Source organism: Oncorhynchus nerka, unplaced genomic scaffold (genome assembly GCF_034236695.1).
Source record: "Oncorhynchus nerka isolate Pitt River unplaced genomic scaffold, Oner_Uvic_2.0 unplaced_scaffold_755, whole genome shotgun sequence".
Taxonomy (NCBI): Eukaryota; Metazoa; Chordata; class Actinopteri; order Salmoniformes; family Salmonidae; genus Oncorhynchus; species Oncorhynchus nerka.
The window spans coordinates 317,791-345,635 of NW_027040456.1; the positions used below are offsets into that span (position 1 = coordinate 317,791).

A 27,845-nucleotide genomic window follows, 5' to 3' on the forward strand; every position below is an offset into this window, starting at 1 on the left:
CTGCTACTCTCATCACAGACAGCATGGCTGCACTCACCATGAGAGAGAAGAGCATCACAGGTATACACAGTCTGCCTGCCTGCCTGCCTGCCTGTCTGCCTGTCTGTCTGCCTGCCTGCCTGTCTGTCTGCCTGTCTGTCTGCCTGTCTGTCTGCCTGCCTGCCTGTAAAATCAATTCAAATCAAATCAAATTTTATTTGTCACATACACATGGTTAGCAGATGTTAATGCGAGTGTAGCGAAATGCTTGTGCTTCTAGTTCCGACAATGCAGTAATACCCAACAAGTAATCTAACTAACAATTCCAAAACTACTGTCTTATGCACAGTGTAAGGGGATAAAGAATATGTACATAAAGATATATGAATGAGTGATGGTACAGAGCAGCATAGGCAAGATACAGTAGATGGTATTGAGTACAGTATATACATATGAGATGAGTATGTAAACAAAGTGGCATAGTTAAAGTGGCTAGTGATACATGTATTACATAAGGATGCAGTAGATGATATAGAGTACAGTATATACATATACATATGAGATGAATAATGTAGGGTATGTAAACATTATATTAGGTAGCATTGTTTAAAGTGGCTAGTGATATATTTACATAATTTCCCATCAATTCCCATTATTAAAGTGGCTGGAGTTGAGTCAGTGTCAGTGTGTTGGCAGCAGCCACTCAGTGTTAGTGGTGGCTGTTTAACAGTCTGATGGCCTTGAGATAGAAGCTGTCTGACTGCCTGTCTGACTGCCTGCCTGACTGCCTGTCTAACTGACTGACTGCCTGTCTGACTGCCTGTCTAACTGACTGACTGCCTGTCTGACTGCCTGTCTAACTATCCCTTCTCTCTCTTCCTCTCTCTCTCTCTGTCTACCCCTTCCCTCTCTTCCTCTCTCTCTCTCTCTCTCTCGCTCTCTCTGTCTACCCCTTCCCTCTCTACCTCTGTCTACCCCTTCCCCTTCCCCTCTCTCTCTCTCTCTCTCTCTCTCTCTCTCTCTCTGTCCCTTCCTCTCTCTTCCTCTCCCGTCTCAGCTGTTGTCGTAGGGCGGACAGGGTGGTTGCTAACGGTGACACGGCCAACAAAATCGGCACGTACCAGCTGGCCATCGCCGCAAAGCACCATGGGATCCCGTTCTGACGTGGGTGGCGCCTAGCACGTCATGTGACCTGAGTCTGAGAGCGGCCGGCACATTGTCATCGAGGAGCGCCCCGCCGAGGAACTCACCAGCATCAACGGAGTACCTATCGCTGCCCCAGGTGGGTGGGTGTGTGTGTGTGTGTGTGTGTGTGTGGTGTGTGTGTGTGTGTGGGTGTGTGTGTGTGTGTGTGGAGGTGTGTGTGTGTGTGTGTGTGGAGGTGTGTGTGCGTGTGTGGGTGGAGGTTTGTGTGTGTGTGGGGGGGTGGAGGGGTGGAGGTGTGTGTGGGGGGGGGGGGGGGGTGGAGGTGTGTGGGGGGTGGAGGTGTGTGTGTGTGTGGGGGTGGAGGTGGAGGTGGAGGTGTGTGTAGGGGTGGAGGGTGTGTGTAGGGTGGAGGTGTGTGGAGGTGTGTGTGTGTGTGTGTGTGTGGAGGTGTGTGTGTGTGTAGGGTGGAGGTGTGTGTGTGTGTAGGGGTGGAGGTGTGTGTGTGTAGGTGTGTGTGTGTGTGTGTGTGTAGGGGTGGAGGTGTGTGTGTGTGTGTGTGGAGGTTTGTGTGTGTGTAGGGGTGTGTGGAGGTTTGTGTAGGTGTGGAGGTGTGGGGTGGAGGTGTGTGTGGGGGGTGGAGGTGTGTGTGTGTGTGGAGGTGGAGGTGTGGAGGGGTGGAGTGTGTGTGTGTGTGTAGGGGTGGAGGTGTGTGTAGGGGTGGAGGTGAGTTGTGGAGGTGTGTGTGGAGGTAGGTGTGTGTGTAGGGGTGGAGGTGTGTGTGTGTGTAGGGGTGGAGGTGTGTGTGTGTAGGGGTGGAGGTGTGTGTGTGTAGAGATATAACAGTGTGTGTGTAGGGGTGGTAGGGGTGTGTGTGTAGGGGTGGAGCTGTGTGTGTGTAGGGGTGGAGCAGTGTGTGTGTGTGTAGTCCCTGGGGTGGAGCTGTGTGTGCGATGACAGAAGACAGACCGTGAGTTAAATGAGGTGTAGAGATATAACAGTGTAGTCCCTAGGTGGTGATGGACAGTGTAGCGGGAGACAATGGCAGAGGGAGAAACAGACAGATTAGAAATAATAGTGATAACTGGGAGAGATATAACAGTGTAGTGGTAGATATAACAGTGGGAGAGAGATATAACAGTGTAGTGGTAGAGATATAACAGTGTAGTCCCTGGTAGAGATATAACAGTGTAGTCCCTGGTAGAGATATAACAGTGTTGTCCTGGTAGAGATATAACAGTGTAGTCCCTGGTAGAGATATAACAGTGTGGTAGAGATATAACAGTGTAGTCCCTGGTAGAGATATAACAGTGTAGTCCCTGGTAGAGATATAACAGTGTAGTCCCTGGTAGAGATATAACAGTGTAGTCCCTGGTAGAGAGATAACAGTGTAGTCCCTGTAGTGGTAGAGATATAACAGTGTAGTCCCTGGTAGAGATATAACAGTGTACCCTGGTAGAGATATAACAGTGTAGTCCCTGGTAGAGATATAACAGTGTAGTCCCTGGTAGAGATATAACAGTGTAGTCCCTAGTAGAGATATAACAGTGTAGTCCCTGGTAGAGATATAACAGTGTAGTCCCTGGTAGAGATATAACAGTGTAGTGGTAGAGATATAACAGTGTAGTCCCTGGTAGAGAGATATAACAGTGTAGTCCCTGGTAGAGATATAACAGTGTTGTCCCTGGTAGAGATATAGTCCCTGGTAGAGATATAACAGGTGTCCCTGGTAGAGATATAACAGTCCCTGGTAGAGATATAACAGTGTAGTCCCTGGTAGAGATATAACAGTGTAGTCCCTGGTAGAGATATAACAGTGTAGTCCCTGGTAGAGATATAACAGTGTAGTGGTGCAGAGACATAACAGTGTAGTCCCTGGTAGAGATATAACAGTGTAGTGGTAGAGATATAACAGTGTAGTCCCTGGTAGAGATATAACAGTGTAGAGTCCCTGGTAGAGATATAACAGTGTAGTCCCTGGTAGAGATATAACAGTGTAGTGGTAGAGATATAACAGTGTTGTCCCTGGTAGAGATATAACAGTCCCTAGTAGAGATATAACAGTGTTGTCCCTGGTAGAGATATAACAGTGTAGTCCCTGGTAGAGATATAACAGTGTAGTCCCTGGTAGAGATATAACAGTGTAGTGGTAGAGATATAACAGTGTTGTCCCTGGTAGAGATATAACAGTGTTGTCCCTGGTAGAGATATACCAGTGTATATGGCAGAGATATAACAGTGTAGTGGTAGAGATATAACAGTGTAGTGGTAGAGATATAACAGTGTTGTCCCTGGTAGAGATATAACAGTGTAGAGATATAACAGTGTAGTCCCTGGTAGAGATATAACAGTGTAGTGGTAGAGAGAGAGATATAACAGTGTAGTCCCTGGTAGAGATATAACAGTGTAGTGTACAGAGATATAACAGTGTAGTCCCTGGTAGAGATATAACAGTCCCTGGTAGTCCCTGGTAGAGATATAACAGTGTTGTCCCTGGTAGAGATATAACAGTGTAGTGTTGTCCCTGGTAGAGATATAACAGTGTAGTGGTAGAGATATAACAGTGTAGTGGTAGAGATAGAGATATACAGTGTAGTCCCTGGTAGAGATATAACAGTGTAGTCCCTGGTAGAGATATAACAGTGTAGTCCCTGGTAGAGATATAACAGTGTAGTCCTGGTAGAGATATAACAGTGTAGTCCCTGGTAGAGATATAACAGTGTAGTCCCTGGTAGAGATATAACAGTGTAGTCCCTGGTAGAGATATAACAGTGTAGTCCCTGGTAGAGATATAACAAGTCCCAGTGTAGTCCCAAGTAGAGATATGGTAGAGATATAACAGTGTAGTCCCTGGTAGAGATATAACAGTGTAGTCCCTGGTAGAGATATAACAGTAGTCCCTGGCAGAGATATAACAGTGTAGTCCCTGGTAGAGCTATAAACAGTAGAGAGCTATAACAGTGTAGTCCCTGGTAGAGATATAACAGTGTAGTCCCTGGTAGAGATATAACAGTGTTGTCCCTGGTAGAGATATAACAGTGTAGTGGTAGAGATATAACAGTGTAGTCCCTGGTAGAGATATAACAGTGTAGTCCCTGGTAGAGATATAAAGTGTTGTCCCTGGTAGAGATATAACAGTGTAGTGGTAGAGAGATAACAGTGTAGTCCCTGGTAGAGAGATAACAGTGTGGTAGAGATATAACAGTGTAGTCCCTGGTAGAGATATAACAGTGTTGTAACAGGTAGAGATATAACAGTGTAGTGGTAGAGATATAACAGTGTAGTCCCTGGTAGAGATATAACAGTGTAGTGGTAGAGATATAACAGTTTGTCCCTGGTAGAGATATAACAGTGTAGTCCCTGGTAGAGATATAACAGTGTAGTCCCTGGTAGAGATATAACAGTGTAGTCCCTGGTAGAGATATAACAGTGTAGTCCCTGGTGTAGTCCCTGGTAGAGATGATAACAGTGTAGTCCCTGGTAGAGATATAACAGTGTAGTCCCTGGTAGAGATATAACAGTGTAGTCCCTGGTAGAGATATAACAGTGTAGTCCCTGGTAGAGATATAACAGTGTAGTCCCTGGTAGAGATATAACAGTGTAGTCCCTGGTAGAGATATAACAGTGTAGTCCTGGTAGAGAGATAACAGTGTAGTCCCTGGTAGAGAGATAACAGTGTAGTCCCTGGTAGAGCTATAACAGTGTAGTCCCTGGTAGAGCTATAACAGTGTAGTCCCTGGTAGAGAGATATAACAGTGTAGCCCCTGGTAGAGCTATAACAGTGTAGTCCCTGGTAGAGCTATAACAGTGTAGTCCCTGGTAGAGATATAACAGTGTAGTCCCTGTAGAGATATAACAGTGTAGTGGTAGAGAGATAACAGTGTAGTCCTGGTAGAGAGATAACAGTGTAGTCCTATAACAGTGTAGTGGTAGAGATATAACAGTGTAGTCCCTGGTAGAGATATAACAGTGTAGTGGTAGAGATATAACAGTGTAGTGGTAGAGATATAACAGTGTTGTGGTAGAGATATAACAGTGTAGTGGTAGAGATATAACAGTGTGTCCCTGGTAGAGATATAACAGTGTAGTCCCTGGTAGAGATATAACAGTTTGTCCCTGGTAGAGATATAACAGTGTAGTCCCTGGTAGAGATATAACAGTGTAGTCCCTGGTAGAGATATAACAGTGTAGTCCCTGGTAGAGATATAACAGTGTAGTCCCTGGTAGAGATATAACAGTGTAGTCCCTGGTAGAGATATAACAGTGTAGTCCCTGTAGAGATAACAGTGTAGTCCCTGGTAGAGAATATAACAGTGTAGTGGAGAGATAACAGTGTAGTCCCCTGAGATATAACAGTGTAGTCCCTGGTAGAGATATAACAGTGTAGTCCCTGGTAGAGATATAACAGTGTAGGTAGAGATATAACAGTGTAGTCCCTGGTAGAGATATAACAGTGTAGTCCCTGGTAGAGAGATAACAGTGTAGTCCCTGGTAGAGATATAACAGTGTTGTCCCTGGTAGAGATATAACAGTGTAGTCCCTAGAGATATAACAGTGTAGATATAACAGTGTAGTCCCTGGTAGAGATATAACAGTGTAGTCCCTGGTAGAGATATAACAGTGTAGTCCCTGGTAGAGATAACAGTGTAGTCCCTGGTAGAGATATAACAGTGTAGTGGTAGAGATATAACAGTGTAGTCCCTGGTAGAGATATAACAGTGTAGTGGTAGAGATATAACAGTGTTGTCCCTGGTAGAGATATAACAGTGTTGTCCCTGGTAGAGATATAACAGTGTAGTGGTAGATATATAACAGTGTAGTGGTAGAGATATAACAGTGTAGTCCCTGGTAGAGATATAACAGAGTCCCTGGTATAACAGTGTAGTCCCTGGTAGAGATATAACAGTGTAGTCCCTGGTAGAGATATAACAGTGTAGTCCCTGGTAGAGATATAACAGTGTAGTGGTAGAGAGATAACAGTGTAGTCCCTGGTAGAGAGATAACAGTGTAGTCCCTGGTAGAGATATAACAGTGTAGTGGTAGAGATATAACAGTGTTGTCCCTGGTAGAGATATAACAGTGTAGTGGTAGATATATATAACAGTGTAGTGGTAGAGATATAACAGTGTAGTGGTAGAGATATAACAGTGTAGTGGTAGAGATATAACAGTGTTGTCCCTGGTAGAGATATAACAGTAGTCCCTGGTAGAGATATAACAGTGTAGTCCCTGGTAGAGATATAACAGTGTAGTGGTAGAGATATAACAGTGTTGTCCCTGGTAGAGATATAACAGTGTAGTGGTAGAGATATAACAGTGTAGTTGTAGAGATATAACAGTGTAGTCCCTGGTAGAGATATAACAGTGTAGTCCCTGGTAGAGAGTCCTGGTAGAGATATAACAGTGTAGTCCCTGGTAGAGATATAACAGTGTAGTCCCTGGTAGAGATATAACAGTGTAGTCCCTGGTAGAGATATAACAGTGTAGTCCCTGGTAGAGATATAACAGTGTAGTCCCTGGTAGAGATATAACAGTGTAGTCCCTGGTAGAGATATAACAGTGTAGTCCCTGGTAGAGATATAACAGTGTAGTCCCTGGTAGAGAGATAACAGTGTAGTCCCTGGTAGAGAGATAACAGTGTAGTCCCTGGTAGAGATATAACAGTGTAGTCCCTGGTAGAGATATAACAGTGTAGTCCCTGGTAGAGAGATAACAGTGTTGTCCCTGTAGAGATATAACCCCTGGTAGAGAGATAACAGTGTAGTCCCTAACAGTGTAGTGGTAGAGATAACAGTGTAGTCCCTGGTAGAGATATAACAGTGTAGTCCCTGGTAGAGATATAACAGTGCAGTGGTAGAGAGATAACAGTGTAGTCCCTGGTAGAGAGATAACAGTGTAGTCCCTGGTAGAGATATAACAGTGTAGTGGTAGAGATATAACAGTGTTGTCCCTGGTAGAGATATAACAGTGTAGTGGTAGATATATAACAGTGTAGTGGTAGAGATATAACAGTGTAGTGGTAGAGATATAACAGTCCCTGGTAGTGGTAGAGATATAACAGTGTTGTCCCAGTGTAGTGGTAGAGATATAACAGTGTAGTCCCTGGTAGAGATATAACAGTGTAGTGTTGTCCCTGGTAGAGATATAACAGTGTAGTGGTAGAGATATAACAGTGTAGTCCCTGGTAGAGATATAGTCCCTGGTAGTGGAGATATAACAGTGTAGTCCCTGGTAGAGATATAACAGTGTAGTCCCTGGTAGAGATATAACAGTGTAGTCCCTGGTAGAGATATAACAGTGTAGTGGTAGAGATATAACAGTGTAGTCCCTGGTAGAGATATAACAGTCCCTGGTAGAGATATGTAGTCCCTGGTAACAGTGTAGTCCCTGGTAGAGATATAACAGTGTAGTCCCTGGTAGAGATATAACAGTGTAGTCCCTGGTAGAGATATAACAGTGTAGTCCTGGTAGAGATATAACAGTGTAGTCCCTGGTAGAGATATAACAGTGTAGTCCCTGGTAGAGATATAACAGTGTAGTGGTAGAGAATATAACAGTGTAGTCCCTGGTAGAGATATAACAGTGTAGTCCCTGGTAGAGATATAACAGTGTAGTCCCTGGTAGAGATATAACAGTGTAGTCCCTGGTAGAGATATGGTAGTCCCTGGTAGAGATATAACAGTGTAGTCCCTGGTAGAGATATAACAGTGTAGTCCCTGGTAGAGATATAACAGTGTAGTGGTAGAGATATAACAGTGTAGTCCCTGGTAGAGATATAACAGTGTAGTCCCTGGTAGAGATATAACAGTATATAACAGTGTAGTGGTAGAGATATAACAGTGTAGTCCCTGGTAGAGATATAACAGTGTAGTCCCTGGTAGAGATATAACAGTGTAGTCCCTGGTAGAGATATAACAGTGTAGTCCCTGGTAGAGATATAACAGTGTAGTCCCTGGTAGAGATATAACAGTGTAGTGGTATATAACAGTGTAGTCCCTGGTGTAGTCCCTGGTAGAGATGTAACAGTGTAGTGGTAGATATAAGTGGTAGAGATATAACAGTGTAGTCCCTGGTAGAGATATAACAGTGTAGTGGTAGAGATATGTGTAGTCCCTGTAGTCCCTGGTAGAGATATAACAGTGTAGTCCCTGGTAGAGCTATAACAGTGTAGTCCCTGGTAGAGCTATAACAGTGTAGTCCCTGGTAGAGATATAACAGTGTAGTCCCTGGTAGAGATATAACAGTGTAGTCCCTGGTAGAGATATAACAGTGTAGTCCCTGGTAGAGATATAACAGTGTAGTCCCTGGTAGAGATATAACAGTGCAGTGGTAGAGAGATAACAGTGTAGTCCCTGGTAGAGAGATAACAGTGTAGTCCCTGGTAGAGATATAACAGTGTAGTGGTAGAGATATAACAGTGTTGTCCCTGGTAGAGATATAACAGTGTAGTGGTAGATATATAACAGTGTAGTGGTAGAGATATAACAGTGTAGTGGTAGAGATATAACAGTTTGTCCCTGGTAGAGATATAACAGTGTAGTCCCTGGTAGAGATATAACAGTGTAGTCCCTGGTAGAGATATAACAGTGTAGTTGAGTAGAGATATAACAGTGTAGTGTAGTGGTAGAGATATAACAGTGTAGTCCCTGGTAGAGATATAACAGTGTAGTGGTAGAGATATAACAGTGTAGTCCCTGGTAGAGATATAACAGTGTAGTCCCTGGTAGAGATATAACAGTGTAGTCCCTGGTAGAGATATAACAGTGTAGTCCCTAGAGATATAACAGTGTAGTCCCTGGTAGATATAACAGTGTTGTCCCTGGTAGACATAACAGACAGAAGATATAACAGTGTAGTTGTAGAGATATAACAGTGTAGTCCCTGGTAGAGATATAACAGTGTAGTGGTAGAGATATAACAGTGTAGTGGTAGAGATATAACAGTGTAGTCCCTGGTAGAGATATAACAGTGTAGTGGTAGAGATATAACAGTGTAGTCCCTGGTAGAGATATAACAGTGTTGTCCCTGGTAGAGATATAACAGTGTTGGTAGAGATATAACAGTGTAGTCCCTGGTAGAGATATAACAGTGTAGTCCCTGGTAGAGATATAACAGTGTAGTCCCTGGTAGAGATATAACAGTGTAGTGGTAGATATAACAGTGAGATATAACAGTGTAGAGTGGTAGAGATATAACAGTGTAGTGGTAGAGATATAACAGTGTAGTGGTAGAGATATAACAGTGTAGTCCCTGGTAGAGATATAACAGTGTAGTCCCTGGTAGAGATATAACAGTGTAGTCCCTGGTAGAGATATAACAGTGTAGTCCCTGGTAGAGATATAACAGTGTAGTGGTAGAGATATAACAGTGTAGTCCCTGGTAGAGATATAACAGTGTAGTCCCTGGTAGAGATATAACAGTGTAGATATAACCCTGGTAGAGATATAACAGTGTAGTCCCTGGTAGAGATATAACAGTGTAGTCCCTGGTAGAGATATAACAGTGTAGTGGTAGAGATATAACAGTGTAGTGGTAGAGATATAACAGTGTAGTCCCTGGTAGAGATATAACAGTGTAGTCCCTGGTAGAGATATAACAGTGTAGTCCCTGGTAGAGACAGTGTAGTGGTAGATATAACAGAGATATAACAGTGTGTCCCTGGTAGAGATATAACAGTGTAGTGGTAGAGATATAACAGTGTAGTCCCTGGTAGAGATATAACAGTGTAGTGGTAGAGATATAACAGTGTAGTGGTAGAGATATAACAGTGTAGTGGTAGAGATATAACAGTGTAGTCCCTGGTAGAGATATAACAGTGTTGTCCCTGGTAGAGATATAACAGTGTAGTGGTAGAGATATAACAGTGTAGTGGTAGAGATATAACAGTGTAGTCCCTGGTAGAGATATAACAGTGTAGTCCCTGGTAGAGATATAACAGTGTAGTCCCTGGTAGAGATATAACAGTGTAGATATAACAGTGTAGTCCCTGGTAGAGATATAACAGTGTAGTCCCTGGTAGAGATATAACAGTGTAGTCCCTGTAGTTGTAGAGATATAACAGTGTAGTCCCTGGTAGAGATATAACAGTGTAGTCCCTGGTAGAGATATAACAGTGTAGTCCCTGGTAGAGATATAACAGTGTGGTAGAGATATAACAGTGTAGTCCCTGGTAGAGATATAACAGTGTAGTCCCTGGTAGAGATATAACAGTGTAGTGGTAGAGATATAACAGTGTAGTCCCTGGTAGAGATATAACAGTGTAGTCCCTGGTAGAGATATAACAGTGTAGTCCCTGTAGAGATATAACAGTGTAGTCCCTGGTAGAGATATAACAGTGTTGTCCCTGGTAGAGATATAACAGTGTAGTCCCTGGTAGAGATAACAGTAGTCCCTGGTAGAGATATAACAGTGTAGTGGAGAGATATAACAGTGTAGTCCCTGGTAGAGATATAACAGTGTAGTGGTAGAGATATAACAGTGTAGTGGTAGAGATATAACAGTGTAGTGGTAGAGTATAACAGTGTAGTCCCTGGTAGAGTATAACAGTGTAGTGGTAGAGATATAACAGTGTAGTGGTAGAGATATAACCGTGTAGTGGTAGAGATATAACAGTGTAGTGGTAGAGTATAACAGTGTAGTGGTAGAGTATAACCGTGTAGTGGTAGAGATATAACAGTGTAGTCCCTGGTGTAGTCCCTGGTAGAGATGTAACAGTGTAGTGGTAGATATAACAGTGTAGTGGTAGATATAACAGTGTAGTCCCTGGTAGAGATATAACAGTGTAGTGGTAGAGAGTAGAGATATAACAGTGTAGTCCCTAACAGTGTAGTCCCTGGTATATAACAGTATATAACAGTGTAGTCCCTGGTAGAGATATAACAGTGTAGTCCCTGTAGTAGATATAACAGTGTATAGAGAGATAACAGTGTAGTCCCTGGATATAACAGTAGAGATATAACAGTGTAGTCCCTGGTAGAGATATAACAGTGTAGTGGTAGAGATATAACAGTGTTGTCCCTGGTAGAGATATAACTGGTAGAGATATAACAGTGTAGTGGTAGAGATATAACAGTGTAGTGTAGTGGTAGAGATATAACAGTGTTGTCCCTGGTAGAGATATAACAGTGTAGTCCCTGGTAGAGATATGTGTAGTGGAGAGATATAACAGTGTAGTCCCTGTAGTAGAGATATAACAGTGTAGTGGTAGAGATATAGATATAACAGTGTAGTCCCTGGTAGAGAGATAACAGTGTAGTCCCTGGTAGAGAGATAACAGTGTAGTCCTGTAGAGATATAACAGTGTAGTCCCTGGTAGAGAGATAACAGTGTAGTCCCTGGTAGAGAGATAACAGTGTAGTCCCTGGTAGAGATATAACAGTGTAGTGGTAGAGATATAACAGTGTAGTCCCTGGTAGAGATATAACAGTGTAGTCCCTGGTAGAGATATAACAGTGTAGAGATATAACAGTGTAGTCCCTGGTAGAGATATAACAGTCCCTGGTGTAGTAACCCTGGTAGAGATATAACAGTGTAGTCCCTGGTAGAGATATAACAGTGTAGTCCGTGGTAGAGATATAACAGTGTAGTCCCTGGTAGAGATATAACAGTGTAGTCCCTGGTAGAGATATAACAGTGTAGTCCCTGGTAGAGATATAACAGTGTAGTGGTAGAGATATAACAGTGTAGTCCCTGGTAGAAGAGATAACAGTGTAGTCCCTGGTAGAGATATAACAGTGTAGTGGTAGATATAACAGTGTCCCTGGTGTAACAGTCCCTGGTAGAGATATAACAGTCCCTGGTAGAGATGTAACAGTGTAGTGGTAGATATATAACAGTGTAGTGGTAGAGATATAACAGTGTAGTCCCTGGTAGAGATATAACAGTGTAGTCCCTGGTAGAGATATAACAGTGTAGTAGAGATATAACAGTGTAGTCCCTGGTAGAGATATAACAGTGTAGTGGTAGAGATATAACAGTGTGTAGTCCCTGGTAGAGATATAACAGTGTAGTGGTAGAGATATAACAGTGTAGTGGTAGAGATATAACAGTGTAGTCCCTGGTAGAGATATAACAGTGTAGTGGTAGAGATATAACAGTGTTGTCCCTGGTAGAGATATAACAGTGTAGTGGTAGAGATATAACAGTGATATAACAGTGTAGTCCCTGGTAGAGATATAACAGTGTAGTCCCTGGTAGAGATATAACAGTGTAGTAGAGATATAACAGTGTAGTGGTAGAGATATAACAGTGTAGTCCCTGGTAGAGATATAACAGTGTAGTCCCTGGTAGAGATATAACAGTGTAGTCCCTGGTAGAGATATAACAGTGTAGTCCCTGGTAGAGATATAACAGTGTGTAGTAGACCTAGAGACAGTGAGATATAACAGTGTAGTGGTAGAGTATAACAGTGTAGTAGAGATATAACAGTGTAGTGGTAGATATAACAGTAGTGGTAGTGTAGTGGTAGAGTATAACAGTGTAGTGGTAGAGTATAACAGTGTAGTGGTAGAGATATAAGTGGTAGATATATAACAGTGTAGTGGTAGTGATAGATATAACAGTGTAGTGTAGTCCCTGGTAGAGATATGTGTAGAGTAGAGATATAACAGTGAGATATAGTGTAGTCCTGGTAGAGATGTAACAGTGTAGTGGTAGAGATATAACAGTGTAGTCCCTGGTAGAGATATAACAGTGTAGTAGAGATATAACAGAGTCCCTGGTAGAGAGATAACAGTGTAGTCCCTGGTAGATATAACAGTGTAGTCCCTGGTAGAGATATAACAGTGACAGAGAACAGTGTAGTGGTCCCTGGTAGAGATATAACAGTGTAGTGGTAGTAGTCCCTGGTAGAGATATAACAGTGACAGACGGGGGGAGGGAACAGTGTAGTGGTAGAGATATAACAGTGTAGTCCCTGTAGTATAACAGTGTAGTGGTAGAGATATAACAGTGTAGTCCGTGTAGAGATATAACAGTGTAGTGGTAGAGATATAACAGTAGTAGAGATATAACAGTGTAGTCCCTGGGAGATATAACAGTGTAGTGGTAGAGATATAACAGTAGAGAGACATAGGGATATAACAGTGTAGTCCCTGGTAGAGATATAACAGTGTAGTAGACAGTGTAGTCCCTGGTAGAGATATAACAGTGTAGTCCCTGGTAGAGATATAACAGTGTAGTCCCTGGTAGAGATATAACAGTGTAGTGGTAGAGAGTATAACAGTGTTGTGGTAGTAACAGGCAGAGATATAACAGTGTAGTAGAGATATAACACAGACAGAGTCCCTGGTAGAGATATAACAAGTCCCTGGTAGAGATATAACAGTGTAGTGGTAGAGATATAACAGTAGTGTAGTGGTAGAGTTACCGTGTAGTGGTAGATAACAGTGTAGTGGTAGAGTATAAGTGTAGTGGTAGAGATATAACAGTGGTAGATATATAACAGTACCCAGTGTAGTGGTGTAGTGTGGTAGAGATATAACAGTGTAGTAGACAGACAGATAACAGTGTAGTGGTGATATAACAGTGTAGTACAGACCAGTGTAGTGGTAGAGATATAACAGTGTATAACAGTGTAGTGGTAGAGATATAACAGTAGAGAGATAACAGTGTAGTCCCTGGTAGAGTATAACAGTAGACAGACATAGAGTATATAACAGTGTAGTGGTGATATAAGTGTAGTAGATATAACAGTGTAGTGGTAGAGATATAACAGTGTAGTGGTAGAGATATAACTGGAGATAACAGTAGATATAACAGTGTAGTGGTAGAGTATAGAAGTCCCTGGTAGAGATATAACAGTGTAGGTAACAGAGTCCCTGGTAGAGTGTAGTGGTAGAGATATAACAGTAGTGGACAGTATAACAGTAGAGTATAACAGATATATAACAGTGTAGTCCCTGGTAGAGATATAACAGTGTAGTGGTAGACAGACTGGTAGAGATATAACAGTGTAGTGGTAGAGATATAACAGTGTAGAGAGATATAACAGTAGTCCCTGGTAGAGATATAACAGTCCCTGGTAGAGTGGTAGATATAACAGTGTAGTAGACAGATAACAGTGTAGTGGTAGAGTATAACAGTAGACAGACAGTAGAGATATAACAGTGTAGTGGTAGAGATATAACAGTGTAGTAGAGATATAACAGTGTAGTCCCTGGTAGAGTGTAGTCCCTGGTGTAGTGGTAGAGATATAACAGTGTAGTCCTGGTAGAGATATAACAGTGTAGTGGTAGAGATATAACAGTGTAACAGTAGAGATATAACAGTGTAGTGGTAGAGATATAACAGTAGAGATATAACAGTGTAGTCCCTGGTAGAGATATAACAGTGTAGTCCCTGGGTATAGTGTAGTCCCTGGTAGAGTAGTATAACAGTGTAGTCCCTGGTAGAGATATAACAGTAGTCCCTGGTAGAGATATAACAGTGTAGTCCCTGGTAGAGATATAACAGTGTAGTGGTAGAGATATCAGACCCTGGGACGGGGGGGACGATGTAACAGTGTAGTGGTAGAGTATAACATAGTAGTAAGATATAACAGTGTAGTCCCTGGTAGAGATATAACAGTGTAGTGGTAGAGTATAACAGTAGACAGAGAGATATCCCTGGTAGAGATATAACAGTGTAGTGGTAGAGTATAACAGTGTAGACAGTAGAGATATAACAGTGTAGTGGTAGAGTATAACAGTAGACAATATAACAGTGTAGTGGTAGAGTATAACAGTAGACAGACATAAGTAGTGGTAGAGATATGTAGTGGTAGATATAACAGTGTAGTGGTAGAGATATAACAGTAGACAGACAGATATAACAGTGTAGTGGTAGAGTATAACAGTAGACAGAGGAGAAGTGTAGTGGTAGATATATAACAGTAGACAGACAGAGGATATAACAGTGTAGTGGTAGAGGTGTAGTAGACATATAAGAGTAGAGATATAACATAGACAGACAGAGGGAACAGTGTAGTGGTAGAGATATAACAGTAGTAGTCCCTAGTAGAGATATAACAGTGTAGAGAGTATAACAGAACAGAGTATAAAGTGTAGTGGTAGATATAACAGTGTACAGACAGAGGATAACAGTGTAGTGGTAGAGTATAACAGTAGACAGACACGGTGTAGTGGTAGAGATATAACAGTAGACAGACAGATAACAGAGATAGACACGGTGTAGTGGTAGAGTATAACAGTAGACAGACAGAGGGAACAGTGTAGTGGTAGAGATATAACAGTAGTAGACAGGGAACGGTGTAGTGGTAGAGATAACAGTAGACAGACAGAGGGAAGTGTAGATATAACAGTAGACAGACAGAGGGAACGGTGTAGTGGTAGAGCATAACATAGACAGGACAGAGGGAACAGTAGACAGACAGACAGGAAGTGTAGTGGTAGAGATATAACAGTAGACAGACAGAGGAACGGTGTAGTGGTAGAGATATAACAGTAGACAGACAGGAACAGTGTAGTCCCTGGTAGAGATATAACAGTGTAGTGGTAGAGTATAACAGTAGACAGACAGAGGGAACGGTGTAGTGGTAGAGTATAACAGTAGACAGACAGAGGGAACGGTGTAGTGGTAGAGTATAACAGTAGACAGACAGAGGGAACGGTGTAGTGGTAGAGTATAACAGTAGACAGACAGAGGGAACGGTGTAGTGGTAGAGTATAACAGTAGACAGACAGGGAACGGTGTAGTGGTAGAGATATAACAGTAGACAGACAGGGAACGGTGTAGTGGTAGAGTATAACAGTAGACAGACAGAGGGAACGGTGTAGTGGTAGAGTATAACAGTAGACAGGAACAGAGTAGACAGACATAGTAGACAGTGGAGTATAACAGTAGACAGAGGAACGGTGTAGTGGTAGAGTATAACAGTAGACAGACAGAGGGAACGGTGTAGTGGTAGAGTATAACAGTAGACAGACAGAGGGAACGGTGTAGTGGTAGAGTATAACAGTAGACAGACAGAGGAACGGTGTAGTGGTGTAGAGTATAACAGTAGACAGACAGAACGGTGTAGTGGTAGAGTATAACAGTAGACAGACAGGAACGGTGTAGTGGTAGAGTATAACAGTAGACAGACAGAGGGAACGGTGTAGTGGTAGAGTATAACAGTAGACAGACAGAGGGAACGGTGTAGTGGTAGAGTATAACAGTAGACAGACAGAGGAACAGTGTAGTGGTGTAGTGGTAGAGAGTATAACAGTAGACAGATATAACGGTGTAGTGGTAGAGATATAACAGTAGACAGACAGAGGAACGTGTAGTGGTGTATAGTGTAGTAAGTATAACAGTAGACAGACAGAGGGAACAGTGTAGTGGTAGAGTATAACAGTAGACAGACAGGGAACGGTGTAGTGGTAGAGTATAACAGTAGACAGACAGAGGGAACGGTGTAGTGGTAGAGTATAACAGTAGACAGACAGGGAACGGTGTAGTGGTGATATAACAGTAGTATAACAGTAGACAGACAGAGGAACGGTGTAGTGGTAGAGTATAACAGTAGACAGACAGAGGAACGGTGTAGTGGTAGAGTATAACAGTAGACAGAGGAACGGTGTAGTGGTAGAGTATAACAGTAGACAGACAGTGGTAGTGGTAGAGTATAACAGTAGACAGACAGAGGGAACGGTGTAGTGGTAGAGTATAACAGTGTAGTGGTAGAGTATAACAGTAGACAGACAGAGGGAACGGTGTAGTGGTAGAGTATAACAGTAGACAGACAGAGGGAACGGTGTAGTGGTAGAGTATAACAGTAGACAGACAGACAGGGAACGGTGTAGTGGTAGAGTATAACAGTAGACAGACAGAGGAACAGTGTAGTGGTAGAGATATAACAGTAGTGTGTAGTGGTAGAGTATAACAGTAGACAGACAGATATAACAGTAGACAGACAGGGTGTAGTGGTAGAGATATAACAGTAGACAGACAGAGGGAACGGTGTAGTGGTAGAGTATAACAGTAGACAGACAGGGACAGTATAACAGTGTAGTGGTAGAGTATAACAGACAGACAGGAACGGTGTAGTGGTAGAGTATAACAGTAGACAGACAGAGAGAACGGTGTAGTGGTAGAGTATAACAGTAGACAGACAGAGGACGGTGTAGTGGTAGAGTATAACAGAGACAGACAGGGAACGGTGTAGTGGTAGAGTATAACAGTAGACAGACAGAGGGAACGGTGTAGTGGTAGAGTATATAACAGTAGACAGACAGAGGAAGGTAGGTGTAGTGGTAGTGGTAGTATAACAGTAGACAGACGGTGTAGTGGTAGAGTATAACAGTAGACAGACAGAGGGAACGGTGTAGTGGTAGAGTATAACAGTAGACAGACAGAGTGGGGAACGGTGTAGTGGTAGAGTATAACAGTAGACAGACAGAGGGAACGGTGTAACAGTGGTAGTGGTAGAGTATAACAGTAGACAGACAGGGAACGGGGTGATATAACAGTGGTAGAGTATAACAGTAGACAGAGGGAACGGTGTAGTGGTAGAGTATAACAGTAGACAGACAGAGGGGCGGTGTAGTGGTAGAGTATAACAGTAGTGGTAGAGCGGTGTAGTGGTAGAGATATAACAGTATAGAGACAGTAGACAGACAGGAACGGTGTAGTGGTAGTATAACAGTAGACAGACAGAGGGAACAGTGTAGTGGTAGAGATATAACAGTAGACAGACAGGGAACGGTGTAGTGGTGATATAACAGTAGACAGACAGAGGAACGGTGTAGTGGTAGAGTATAACAGTAGACAGACAGAGGGAACGGTGTAGTGGTAAGTATAACAGTAGACAGACAGAGGGAACGGTGTAGTGGTAGAGTACAGACAGTAGACAGACAGAGGGAACGGTGTAGTGGTAGAGTATAACAGTGGTAGTATAACAGACAGAGGGAACGGTGTAGTGGTAGAGTATAACAGTAGACAGAGGGAACGGTGTAGTGGTAGAGTATAACAGTAGACAGACAGAGGGAACAGGTGTAGTGGTAGAGTATAACGGTGTAGTGGTAGAGTATAACAGTAGACAGGGAACGGTGTAGTGGTAGAGTATAACAGTAGACAGACAGAGGAACGGTGTAGTGGTAGAGTATAACAGTAGACAGACAGGGAACGGTGTAGTGGTAGAGTATAACAGTAGACAGACAGGGAACGGTGTAGTGGTAGAGTATAACAGTAGACAGACAGAGGGAACGGTGTATAACAGTAGACAGACAGAGGAACGGTGTAGTGGTAGAGTATAACAGTAGACAGACAGAGGGAACGGTGTAGTGGTAGAGTATAACAGTAGACAGACAGAGGAACGGTGTAGTGGTAGAGTATAACAGTGTAGTGGTAGACAGACAGAGGGAACGGTGTAGTGGTAGAGTATAACAGTAGACAGACAGGGAACGGTGTAGTGGTAGAGTATAACAGTAGACAGACAGAGGGAACGGTGTAGTGGTAGAGTATAACAGTAGACAGACAGAGGAACGGTGTAGTGGTAGAGTATAACAGTAGACAGACAGAGGGTGTAGTGGTAGAGTATAACAGTAGACAGAGGGAACGGTGTAGTGGTAGAGTATAACAGTAGACAGACAGAGGGAACGGTGTAGTGGTAGAGTATAACAGTAGACAGACAGGGAGCGGTGTAGTGGTAGAGTATAACAGTAGACAGAGGGAACAGTGGTAGAGTATAACAGTAGACAGACAGAGGGAACGGTGTAGTGGTAGAGTATAACAGTAGACAGACAGACAGGGAACGGTGTAGTGGTAGAGATATAACAGTAGACAGACAGAGGAACAGTGTAGTGGTAGAGATATAACAGTAGACAGACAGAGGGAACGGTGTAGTGGTAGAGTATAACAGTAGACAGACAGAGGGAACGGTGTAGTGGTAGAGTATAACAGTAGACAGACAGAGGGAACGGTGTAGTGGTAGAGTATAACAGTAGACAGACAGGGACGGTGTAGTGGCAGAGTATAACAGTAGACAGACAGAGGAACGGTGTAGTGGTGTATAACAGTAGACAGACAGAGGGAAGTGGTGGTATAACAGTAGACAGACGGTGTAGTGGTAGGTATAACAGTAGACAGAGGGAACGGTGTAGTGTAGTATAACAGTAGACAGAGGGAACGTGTAGTGGTAGAGATATAACAGTAGACAGACAGGGAACGGTGTAGTGGTAGAGTATAACAGTAGACAGGGAACGGTAGTGGTAAAGTATAACAGTAGACAGACAGAGGAACGGTGTAGTGGTAGAGATATAACAGTAGACAGACAGAGACGGTGTAGTGGTAGAGTATAACAGTAGACAGACAGACGGTGTAGTGGTAGAGTATAACAGTAGACAGACAGAGGAAGGCGGTGTAGTGGTAAGAGTATAACAGTAGACAGAGGGAACGGTGTAGTGGTAGAGCATATAACAGTGGTAGAGTATAACAGTAGACAGACAGAGGGAACGGTGTAGTGGTAGAGTATAACAGTAGACAGACAGGGAACAGTGTAGTGGTAGAGATATAACAGTAGACAGAGGGAGCGGTGTAGTGGTAGAGTATAACAGTAGACAGACAGAGGGAACGGTGTAGTGGTAGAGAGTATAACAGTAGACAGACAGGAAGAGTGGTAGAGTATAACAGTAGACAGACAGACAGGGAACGGTGTAGTGGTAGAGTATAACAGTAGACAGACAGAGGGAACGGTGTAGTGGTAGAGTATAACAGTAGACAGACAGGAACGGTGTAGTGGTAGAGTATAACAGTAGACAGACAGAGGGAACGTAGTGTAGTGGTAAGTATAACAGTAGACAGACAGAGGGAACGGTGTAGTGGTAGAGTATATAGACAGTAGACAGACAGACAGGAACGGTGTAGTGGTGTAGTAGACAGAGGGAGCGGGTAGAGATATAACAGTAGACAGACAGGGACGGTGTAGTGGTAGAGTATAACAGTAGACAGACAGGAACGGTGTAGTGGTAGAGTATAACAGTAGACAGACAGAGGGAACGGTGTAGTGGTAGAGATATAACAGTAGACAGACGGTGTAGTGGTAGAGTATAACAGTAGACAGACAGAGGGAACGGTGTAGTGGTAGAGATATATAGAACAGAGGAACGGTGTAGTGGTAGAGTATAACAGTAGACAGAGGGAACGGTGTAGTGGTAGAGTATAACAGTAGACAGACAGAGGGAACGGTGTAGTGGTAGCGTATAACAGTAGACAGACAGAGGAACAGTGTAGTGGTAGAGTATAACAGTAGACAGACAGAGGGAACGGTGTAGTGGTAGAGTATAACAGTAGGAACGTGTAGTGGTAGAGTATAACATAGACAGAGGGGAACGGTGTAGTGGTAGAGTATAACAGTAGACAGAGGGAACGGTGTAGTGGTAGAGTATAACAGTAGACAGACAGGACGGGAACAGTGGTAGTGGTAGAGTATAACAGTAGACAGACAGGGACGGTGTAGTGGTAGACGTATAACAGTGTAGTGGTAGAGTAGTATAACAGGAACGGTGTAGTAGATATAACAGTAGACAGACAGGGAACGTAGTGTAGTGGATATAACAGTATAACGGTGTAGTGGTAGAGTATAACAGTAGACAGACAGAGGGAACAGTGTAGTGGTAGAGTATAACAGTAGACAGACAGAGGGAACGGTGTAGTGGTAGAGTATAACAGTAGACAGACAGACAGAGGAACGGTGTAGTGGTAGAGTATAACAGTAGACAGACAGAGGAACGGTGTAGTGGTAGCGACCAACAGTGTAGTGGTAGAGTATAACAGTAGACAGACAGAGGGAACGGTGTAGTGGTAGCGTATAACAGTAGACAGACAGAGGGCGGTGTAGTGGTAGAGTATAACAGTAGACAGACAGAGGAACGTGTAGTGTGGTGTAGTGGTAGAGTATAACAGTAGACAAGTATAACAGTAGACAGACAGGGTGTAGAGTATAACAGTAGACAGAGGGTATAACAGGTGTAGTGGTGTATAACAGTAGACAGAGGGAACGGTGTAGTGGTAGAGTATAACAGTAGACAGGGACAGATATAACAGTAGACAGAGGGAGCGGTGTAGTGGTAGAGTATAACAGTAGACAGACAGAGGGAGCGGTGTAGTGGTAGAGTATAACAGTAGACAGACAGAGGGACGGTGTAGTGGTAGAGTATAACAGTAGACAGACAGGGAACGGTGTAGTGGTAGAGTATAACAGTAGACAGACAGGGAACGGTGTAGTGGTAGAGTATAACAGTAGACAGACAGAGGGAGCGGTGTAGTGGTAGAGTATAACAGTAGACAGACAGAGGAACGGTGTAGTGGTAGCGTATAACAGTAGACAGACAGAGGGAGCGGTGTAGTGGTAGAGTATAACAGTAGACAGACAGAGGGAACGGGTAGTGGCGAGTAACAGTAGTGGTAGTGGTAGAGTATAACAGTAGACAGAGACGTGTAGTGGTAGAGTATAACAGTAGACAGAGGGAAGCGGTGTAGTGGTAGAGTATAACAGTAGACAGACAGAGGGAACAGTGTAGTGGTGTAGTAGACAGACAGGGTAGTAGAGTATAACAGTAGACAGAGACAGTGTAGTGGTAGAGACAGTGGTAGAGGCAACAGCAGACAGACAGAGGCGGTGTAGTGGTAGAGTATAACAGTAGACAGACAGAGGGAACGGTGTAGTGGTAGAGATATAACAGTAGACAGACAGGACAGAGGGTGTAGTGGTAGAGTATAACAGTAGTGTGTAGTGGTAGAGTATAACAGTAGACAGACAGACGGTGTAGAGTGGTAGACAGGGAGTATAAATTATAACAGTAGACAGAGGGAACAGTGTAGTGGTAGAGATATAACAGTAGACAGAGGAAGTGTAGTGGTAGAGTATAACAGTAGACAGACAGAGGGAAGTAGTGGAGAGATATAACAGTACGGTAGTGGTAGAGATATAACAGTGTGTAGAGAGTATAACAGTAGACAGACAGAGGAACGGTGTAGTGGTAGAGTATAACAGTAGACAGACAGAGTATAACAGGAGACGGTGTAGTGGTAGAGTATAACAGTAGACAGACAGGAACAGTATAACAGTAGACAGACAGGGGAACGGTGTAGTGGTAGAGTATAACAGTAGACAGACAGAGGGAACGGTGTAGTGGTAGAGTATAACAGTAGACAGACAGAGGGAACGGTGTAGTGGTAGAGATATAACAGTGTAGTGGTAGAGTATAACAGTAGACAGACAGGGAACGGTGTAGTGGTAGAGTATAACAGTAGACAGACAGGAACGGTGTAGTGGTAGAGTATAACAGTAGACAGACAGAGGGAGCGTGTAGTGGTAGAGTATAACAGTAGACAGACAGAGGAACGTGTAGTGGTAGAGTATAACAGTAGACAGACAGAGGGGAGTGGTAGAGTATAACAGTAGACAGACAGAGGGAACTGTGTAGTGGTAGAGTATAACAGTGTAGTGGTAGAGTATAACATAGACAGAGGAACGGTGTAGTGGTAGAGTATAACAGTAGACAGACAGGGAACGGTGTAGTGGTAGAGTATAACAGTAGACAGACAGAGGGAACAGGTGGTGTAGTGGAGAGTATAACAGTAGACAGACAGAGGGAACGGTGTAGTGGTAGAGTATAACAGTAGACAGGGACGGTGTAGTGGTAGAGTATAACAGTAGACAGAGAGGAACGGTGTAGTGGTAGAGTATAACAGTAGATAACAGTGGTAGAGTATAACAGTAGACAGAGGGAACGGTGTAGTGGTAGAGTATAACAGTAGACAGAGGGAACGGTGTAGTGGTAGAGTATAACAGTAGACAGAGGGAACGGTGTAGTGGTAGAGTATAACAGTAGACAGACAGGGAACGGTGTAGTGGTAGAGTATAACAGTAGACAGACAGAGGGAACGGTGTAGTGGTAGAGATATAACAGTAGACAGACAGGGAACGGTGTAGTGGTAGAGATATAACAGTAGACAGACAGGGACGTGTAGTGGTAGAGTATAACAGTAGACAGACAGAGGGAACAGTGTAGTGGTAGAGATATAACAGTAGACAGACAGGGAACGGTGTAGTGGTAGAGTATAACAGTAGACAGACAGAGGGAACGGTGTAGTGGTAGAGTATAACAGTAGACAGACAGAGGGAACGGTGTAGTGGTAGCGTATAACAGTAGACAGACAGAGGGAACGGTGTAGTGGTAGAGTATAACAGTAGACAGACAGAGGGAACGGTGTAGTGGTAGAGTATAACAGTAGACAGAGGGAACGGTGTAGTGGTAGAGTATAACAGTAGACAGAGGGAACGGTGTAGTGGTAGAGTATAACAGTAGACAGAGGGAACGGTGTAGTGGTAGAGTATAACAGTAGACAGAGGGAACGGTGTAGTGGTAGAGTATAACAGTAGACAGAGGAACGTGTAGTGGTAGAGTATAACAGTAGACAGACAGACGTGTAGTGGTAGAGATATAACAGTAGACAGAGGAACTAGTGGTAGAGTATAACAGTAGACAGAGGGAACGGTGTAGTGGTAGAGTATAACAGTAGACAGACAGAGGGAACGGTGTAGTGGTAGAGTATAACAGTAGACAGACAGAGGGAACGGTGTAGTGGTAGAGTATAACAGTAGACAGACAGGGAACGGTGTAGTGGTAGAGTATAACAGTAGACAGACAGAGGGAACGGTGTAGTGGTAGAGTATAACAGTAGACAGACAGGGAACGGTGTAGTGGTAGAGTATAACAGTAGACAGACAGAGGGAACAGTGTAGTGGTAGAGATATAACAGTAGACAGACAGGGAACGGTGTAGTGGTAGAGATATAACAGTAGACAGACAGGGAACGGTGTAGTGGTAGAGTATAACAGTAGACAGACAGAGGGAACAGTGTAGTGGTCTATAACAGTCGGTGTAGTGGTAGAGTATAACAGTAGACAGACAGAGGGAACGGTGTAGTGGTAGAGTATAACAGTAGACAGACAGAGGGAACGGTGTAGTGGTAGAGTATAACAGTAGACAGACCGGTGTAGTGGTAGAGTATAACAGTAGACAGACAGGGAACGGTGTAGTGGTAGAGTATAACAGTAGACAGACAGGGAACCAGACAGACAGGGACGGTGTAGTGGTAGAGTATAACAGTAGACAGACAGAGGGAACGGTGTAGTGGTAGAGTATAACAGTAGACAGACAGGGAACGGTGTAGTGGTAGAGTATAACAGTAGACAGACAGGGAACAGTGTAGTGGTAGAGTATAACAGTAGACAGACAGAGGGAACGGTGTAGTGGTAGAGTATAACAGTAGACAGACTAGTGGTAGAGTATAACAGTAGACAGACAGGGAACGGTGTAGTGGTAGAGTATAACAGTAGACAGAGGGAACAGTGGTAGAGTATAACAGTAGACCCGGTGTAGTGGTAGAGTATAACAGTAGACAGACAGGGAACGGTGTAGTGGTAGAGTATAACAGTAGACAGACAGGGAATGGTGTAGTGGTAGAGTATAACAGTAGACAGACAGGGAACGGTGTATTCTCTGAGTACCGGAGCTGATTGACTTGTGACACGTGTCTCTAATTAAAGAACTAGAAGAGGAGCTCTGTGACATCACAGTAATTATATTATCCTTTCCTTTAATGGAGACGCTGTTCCCCGGGGGGGTTCCTGCTCTCTCTCTCCTTCTCTTCCCTCCCTTTACACCCTCACTCTACCATGATACCTCCCTTCCTTCTCCCCTCTCTTCCTCTGTCGCTCTCTACCGTCTCTCTCCTTCTCTTCCCTCCCTTTACTCCCTCACTCTACCATGATACCTCCCTTCCTTCTCCCCTCTCTTCCTCTGTCGCTCTCTACCGTCTCTCTCCTTCTCTTCCCTCCCTTTACACCCCTCACTCTACCATGATACCTCCCTTCCTTCTCCCCTCTACCGTCTCTCTATCTCCTTCTCTTCCCTCCCTTTACACCCTCACTCTACCATGATACCTCCCTTCCTTCTCCCCTCTCTACCGTCTCTCTCTCTCCTCTCTTCCCTCCCTTTACCCCTCACTCTACCATGATACCTCCCTTCCTTCTCCCCTTCTACCGTCTCTCTCTCCTTCTCTTCCCTCCCTTTACCCTCACTCTACCATGATACCTCCCTTCCTTCTCCCCTCTCTTCCTCTGTCGCTCTCTACCCTCTCTCTCCTTCTCTTCCCTCCCTTTACACCCTCACTCTACCATGATACCTCCTTCCTTCTCCCCTCTCTACCTCTCTCTCTCTCCTTCTCTTCCCTCCCTTTCTCCTCACTCTACCATGATACCTCCCTTCCCTCCCCCTCTCTTCCTCCTCTACCGTCTCTCTATCTCCTTCTCTTCCCTCCCTTTACACCCTCACTCTACCATGATACCTCCCTTCCTTCTCCCCTCTCTACCGTCTCTCTCTCTCCTTCTCTTCCCTCCCTTTACACCCTCACTCTACCATGATACCTCCCTCCCTTCTCCCCTCTCTACCGTCTCTCTCTCTCCTTCTCTTCCCTCCCTTTACACCCTCACTCTACCATGATACCTCCCTTCCTTCTCCCTCTCTACCGTCTCTCTATCTCCTTCTCTTCCCTCCCTTTACACCCTCACTCTACCATGATACCTCCCTTCCTTCTCCCCTCTCTACCGTCTCTCTATCTCCTTCTCTTCCCTCCCTTACTCCCTCACTCTACCATGATACCTCCCTTCCTTCTCCCCTCTCTACCGTCTCTCCCTCTCCTTCTCTTCCCTCCCTTTACACCCTCACTCTACCATGATACCTCCCTTCCTTCTCCCCTCTCGCTCTCTACCGTCTCTCTCTCCTTCTCTTCCCTCCCTTTACACCCTCACTCTACCATGATACCTCCTTCCTTCTCCCCTCTCTACCTCTCCCTCTCCTTCTCTTCCCTCCCTTTACCCCTCACTCTACCATGATACCTCCCTTCCTTCTCCCCTCTCTACCGTCTCTCTCTCTCCTTCTCTTCCCTCCCTTTACACCCTCACTCTACCATGATACCTCCCTTCCTTCTCCCCTCTCTACCGTCTCTCCCTCTCCTTCTCTTCCCTCCCTTTACACCCTCACTCTACCATGATACCTCCCTTCCTTCTCCCCTCTCTACCGTCTCTCTATCTCCTTCTCTTCCCTCCCTTTACACCCTCACTCTACCATGATACCTCCCTTCCTTCTCCTCTCTACCGTCTCTCTATCTCCTTCTCTTCCCTCCTTTACACCCTCACTCTACCATGATGCCTCCCTTCCTTCTCCCCTCTCTACCGTCTCTCTCTCTCCTTCTCTTCCCTCCCTTTACACCCTCACTCTACCATGATACCTCCTTCCTTCTCCCTCTCTTCCTCTGTCGCTCTCTACCATCTCACTCTCTCCCTAACCCCACACCCACTAATTTATCTTGCTCTCTGTCCCTTCCCTCGTCTCTCTCCCTCTGTCTACCCTCCTCTCTCCCTCTCCAGGTATTGATGTGTGGAACCCGGCGTTTGACGTGACCCCCCACCAGCTGATAACGGGGGGCATCATCACAGAGCTGGGGGTGTTTCTGCCCTCGGAGCTGCAGGCAGCACTCACCGGCCGTCTCACTGCCCTGTAGACGGCGATATCACCACCCGCTGGCCGCCGTGCGCTACTGCACCTTAATATTCCTGCTCTCACTCTCTCATACCACTTCCACGTCCTCACACACACAGCTGATGTGGAAGTCTAGTTTTGTTACATTTACACACACACGGTCAGTGTTCTACAAACTCACACGTTTTACGGTCTCACACACACACATCAACGCAGGAACTCAGACACACACATCCAACCCCCTCCCACTCCTGTCCCTCCCTCTCTCTCCTCTCTCTGGTCTCTCCTGTGTTCATCTCCTGTCTCTCTCCTCTTTCCTGTCTCTCTCCTCTCTCCTGTCTCTGGTCTCTCCTGTCTCTCTCTGGTCTCTCCTCTCTCTGGTCTCTCCTGTGTTCATCTCCTGTCACCGACAGAACGAACCAGTCTCCTTCAGAAGAACTGGCCTATACTACATCCTAATCAGATTTCAGAGTTCTCCAAACAACGTTAGGAATGAAAAATGTAACAGTTATACCCAATAACACAATATTATATATTCACATGTAGTTTTCTCTGGAAAAGTGTTTTATAGAAATGTGAGTTTAAGAAAATTGATAGCCCATGATGACACTTGATTGCTGAAAATACATTGTTGAGTCTCAAATGGCACCTTATTCCCTTTATAGTGCACTATTTGACTACGGCCCATAGGCTCTAGCCAAAAGTAGTGCACTATATAGGGAATAGGGCTCTAGCCAAAAGTAGTGCACTATATAGGGAACAGGGCTCTGTGCCAAAAGTAGTGCACTATATAGGGAACAGGGCTCTGTGCCAAAAGTAGTGCACTATATAGGGAACAGGGCTCTGTGCCAAAAGTAGTGCACTATATAGAACAGGGCTCTGTGCCAAAAGTAGTGCACTATATAGGGAATAGGGGGTCATATGAGACGCAACTGAAATTAGAACTATTCAAACCAAAACAAAGCCAGTTGATATTATCTAGAGCAAACCTCTATAGTCAGCTGATGAGTATAACTTGTGGCTACACCTCCCTATACCTCCACATAATGTCTGTACCTCGCTGGTCCAATCTGTACCGTATCGTCCCCTACCCCCAGGGTTATCAAACCTCTTTAGTCAGCTGATGAGTATAACTTGTGGCTACACCTCCCTATACCTCCACATAATGTCTGTACCTCGTCCCCCTACCCCCTGGTCA

General features: G+C 44.1%; 1 pseudogene; it reads left to right on the forward strand.

Annotated features, from left to right (window-relative positions):
* Window positions 1-27,820, forward strand: part of LOC135571124 (methylthioribose-1-phosphate isomerase-like) — a 27,896-nt pseudogene extending 76 nt beyond the window's left edge.
* The last annotated feature ends 25 nt before the right edge of the window (window positions 27,821-27,845 follow it).